Below are 5,000 nucleotides of genomic sequence, written 5' to 3' on the forward strand. Positions count from 1 at the left end.
TCGGTTTGACCATCAGTTTGCAGATGACAAGTTGTGGAAAACATCAATCTCGTTCCTAACTTAGACCACAAAGTTTTCCAAAAATAACTAAGAAACTTAGCATCACGATCATAAACAATGGTCTTAGGCATTCCATGCAATCTCACAATTTCCCTAAAGAACAGATCAGCAACTTGTACAGCATCATCAGTTTTATGGCACAGAATAAAGTGAGCCATTTTCGAAAATCTATCGACAACCACAAAGATAGAGTCTCGGCCATTCTTAGTTCTAGGCAATCCAAGAACAAAATCCATAGAAATATCAATCCAAGGATGAGAAGGAATGGGTAAGGCCGAGTACAAACCGTGATTGGATGCTTTGGCTTTGGACTTCTTGCACACCACACATCGGCCACAAATTCTCTCTACGTCTTTCATCAAGCTAGGCCAGTAGAAATGATCATACACGGCCTTGTATATCTTCTTGATTCCAAAGTGTCCCATAAGACCTCCTCCATGAGATTCCCTGAGAAACAACTCCCTCAAAGAACATTGGGGCACACACAAATGGTTATCCTAGAAAAGAAAACCCGAATTTCGATAATACTTGCCATAAGCCACTCTGGAACACTTGTTGAAAATTTCTTTAAAATCCGGATCAGAAGCATACAAGTCTTTGAAAAATTCAAAACCGAGAAGTTTCGTTTCGAGGACTGAAAGAAGAGTATACCTTCGGGACAAGGCATCAGCCACAACGTTTTCCTTACCTTACTTGTATTTGATGACATAAGGAAATGTCTCAATGAACTCAACCCAGCGGGCATGCCTCTTGTTCAGCTTCTGTTGCCCCTTAAGGTGTTTCAGGGACTGATGATCCGTGTGGATAACAAACTCCTTAGGCCACAGATAGTGTTGCCACGTTTGAAGAGCTCTTACCAAAGCATACAACTCCTGATCATAAGTTGGGTAGTTGAGTGTGGCGCCTCCAAGCTTCTCACTGAAGTAAGCAATAGGCTTTCTATCCTGCATCAAAACTGCACCAATACCAACACCCGAAGCATCACATTCGATCTCAAACGTTTTAGAAAAGTCAGGAAGAACAAGTAAAGGGGCATTAGTCAACTTCCCTTTAAGGATTTGGAAGGCTTCTTCCTGAGCTTGTTCCCATTTGAACCCAACATTCTTTTTAATGACTTCGGTCAATGGGGCCGCTATGGTACTGAAATCTTGGACGAACCGTCTATAGAACCCGGCAAGGCCGTGGAAGCTCCTTACTTCACTCACGTTCGTTGGACTTGGCCAGTCTCGGATGGCTTTGATTTTCTCCTTGTCCACTCTAAGTCCTTCAGCACCTACAACAAAACCTAAGAAGACCACATGATCTGTGCCAAAAGAACACTTTCCAAGGTTAGCAAACAAATGTTCCTTTCTAAGAACTTCAAGGACAGATTTCAAATGTTTCTTATGTTCATCCATGTTCTTGCTGTAGATAAGAATATCATCAAAGTAAACTACCACAAAATGACCAATGAATGCTCTCAAGATATGGTTCATCAATCGCATGAAAGTGCTAGGTGCATTAGTAAGACCAAATGGCATAACTAACCATTCATACAATCCTAGCTTGGTTTTAAATGCAGTTTTCCATTCATCACCTTCTTTCATTCGGATTTGGTGATAGCCACTTTTCAAATCTATCTTAGAAAAGACACATGAACCGTAAAGTTCATCAAGCATGTCGTCTAGTCTAGGAATGGGATGCCTATACTTTACCGTAATGTTGTTGATGGCACGGCAGTCCACACACATGCGCCATGATCCATCCTTTTTGGGGACAAGTAGAACTGGAACGGCACAAGGACTGAGGCTTTCCCTGATGTAACCTTTCTCCATAAGGTCTCCAATTTGTTCTCAAGTTCCTTGGTCTCCACCGGATTGGTTCTGTAAGCTGGCCGGTTAGGTAGAGACGCACCCGGAACAAAGTCAATCTGATGTTCAATCCCTCGTACTGGCGGCAAACCCTTTGGGTTTTCATCTGGAAAGACATCCGAATATTCCTGCAAGACATCTAGCAAATCACTCGGAACTTCCGGTGCAAGGTTAGAAGAAGTAGAAGCCATCAGAGATTCCTTGTACACAAGTAAAACAAAGGGCTTTTGAGAGTGAAGAGACTTCTTAACCTGACTTTGTTTGACAAAGAAGTTGGAGTTCCGGGTTGAGGACTCAGGTTTGTCTGGTTTGGTCTCTTGATCACAGTTCTTTTTAAGTTGGAGCTGGTCTTCCTTTATGGTCAAAGGAGTGCCGGTTTGTGTAACCATCATGGACGGTTCTTTTATCAAACTGCCATGGACGTCCCAACAGAACGTGACAAGCATCCATGGGAAGGACGTTGCACACAATCTCGTCTTCATAACGACCAATGGTGAGAGGGATCGTGACTTGCTCCTTAACATACTGTTCACCAGTTTCATTGAGCCATTCCAACCTGAAAGGACGAGAAAGAGGTCGAGTAGCTAGACCTAATTTCCTGACAAGAGTATCACTAGCAACGTTAGTACAACTCCCACCATCAATGATCAAGGAACAAACTTTTTCAGAGATTAAACAACGAGAATGAAAGAGATTCTCCCTTTGTTCTTTTCATCGGTTTTGGGCTGAACACTCAAGGAACGTCTAGTGACCAGTAGTGGTCCATGAGCTGGATAGTCAAAGCTATCTTCATCATCAAAGATCGGCTCAGAATCTGGATCAAAGGACGGGTCATGGTCTTTGTCCGTGTGGCCGTTCGCGGGGCCGTCCGTTTTATCGAAGATGGGATCGTTCCATGCTTGCCTAGCCACAAGTAATGGTCCGTGATGTGGGTAGTCAAAAGACTCCTCTTCCTCATCAAAGATAGGACCAAGATCCTCCTTGTCTTCTTGTTCATCCTCGGACTCAACTTCACCATTTTCCAAGAGAATCATCACACGCTGGTTTGGACAGTTCTTGGCATAATGTCCTAGCCCTTGACATTTGAAACATCTAATGTGTCTTGCTCGGCTTGAGTCGTCTACTGCTTTTCCTTTGTCATCACGAGTGGAAACATTAGTTTTAAAGGCAGTATGTGTTGTGATAGGAGACTTACCTTTGTCTTGATAGCTTGGCTTAGGAGCATAGGCCGGTTTAGGAGAGTAGGCCGGCTTAGAAGTAGTGACCGGTTTTGAGAAACTCCTTCTCTTGAGTTGTTGCTCGATCAAGATGGCTTTGTGTAGCATCTGTTCCACACTTCCATACTCTTGAAGCTCCATACGATCTTGGATGTCACGGTTGAGACCTGAAAGAAAGCGAGCCATAGTGGCGTCCAAAGGTTCATCCGTGTCTGTTTTGGTCATCAAAACTTCCATCTCTTGATAATAGTCTTCCACAGATTTGGTTCCTTGAAGCAAACGTCTTAGCTTCTGGTGAAGGTCACGGTGATAATGGGTTGGCACGAATCGTTTCCTCATCAACAAGGTAAGCTCATCCCATGTCTCAATCGGCCGCTCACCTGTTCTCCTCCTGTGGGTCAACACTTGATCATACCAGTTAATAGCATAGCCAGAGAATTCAGTGGCCGCAAGCCTTACTTTTCTAAGTTCAGAATAGTTTTGACAATCAAAGACATGCTCAATTTTTCTTTCCCACTCTAGAAAAGCATCAGGGTTATTTTTACCATCAAAAGGTGGAATTTTTAATTTCAATCCGTTCAAACTATCATCAGTACGATTGTTTCTAGCAAATGGATTGACATCACCTGGGTTTCGAGTTCTATGACCTCTTCTAGACCGGTAAGCGGATCTGACCTCGTCCTCTTCGGCGTCCTCATCAGGAAACTCATCATCTGACCTGGTATTCCTTCGCGGCTGATGGTTCTTGTCCTTGATCTCGGATGGGACTGACTTACTTGAAGTTTGTCAAGCCTTTGATGGATCTGCTCTAGACCTGTGTTTATAAGGTTAGAAAAAGAATCATTCAAAGCTCGCATCTGAAGATTAGACAGTCCAGCAACTGAATTTCCGGGACGGTTTTGTTCTTCATGGCTACTCATGGTTCCTGAAATTTTCTTAAACACAAAACGTTAGGATTAAAAAACTCACACTCTCAAGTGTTTGTTCCTCACCCACACACGTGTTTCTCTCGATTTAAAAGTGATCACTCAAGTTTCCACTCAAAGTTCTATGAAGAACAGATCTCGGAATCTGGATGGCCAAACTTAAGCAAAACACACAGGAACTTTAAAGATAGAAAGATAAGAGATTTGTTTTGAAAGAATCCGTTTTAACCTCCTCAAAGGCTGGATTTCTCCTCAGCCAGCAGGCTTCCTCTTCCACCACCAATCCACAAAGAAACTCTTTCTTTTTTTTTTCTTTTTTTTTTTTTTTTTTTTATAATATGGATCTTGCTTTTTTTTTTTTTTTTTTTTATAAGTGGATGGTATTGAGGGCCCGGATTCAAGATAGACAGATGAAGAAGTGTTTAGAAGAAAATGGAAGATGAGAAGATGGATCGAGATAGAGAATACCAGAAGAGTGGCTCTGATACCACTTGAAGGACCCTAAGATCGGATTGCCCTCGACTGGATTCGTTTGGATATGAACTCCGGAAAGGAGAACTGATGGAACGTTGGGTCGCACAAGGGTTGCGGATGTTCCCTTGATATTCCCGACTTCAATGGCGCTTGATATGACTCACAAGTCCGCCAAGGAAGATCTCGAACAGGTTGCTTGATATGACTCACAAGACCAACTAGTTGAGAAGTGAATTGCTCGGATATGACTCACCAAGACAATCGAAAACAAGTTCTAAAGAAAACAGAGAGTTTAAACTCAGAAACTTAATCCAAAATGATCTGATTTTATTAATGAAATGAAATACTTATTTATAGTACAAGTAGGAGACAAAGGGGCTACTTGACTAGAAGTTTGAAAGACAAATAAAATTAAAGACTTTTGACTAGAATTTTGAAAGACAAAGAAGAAAGACTCTTCAATTTGCGGACTG

Source organism: Brassica rapa, unplaced genomic scaffold (assembly GCF_000309985.2).
Source record: "Brassica rapa cultivar Chiifu-401-42 unplaced genomic scaffold, CAAS_Brap_v3.01 Scaffold0318, whole genome shotgun sequence".
Taxonomy (NCBI): domain Eukaryota; kingdom Viridiplantae; phylum Streptophyta; class Magnoliopsida; order Brassicales; family Brassicaceae; genus Brassica; species Brassica rapa.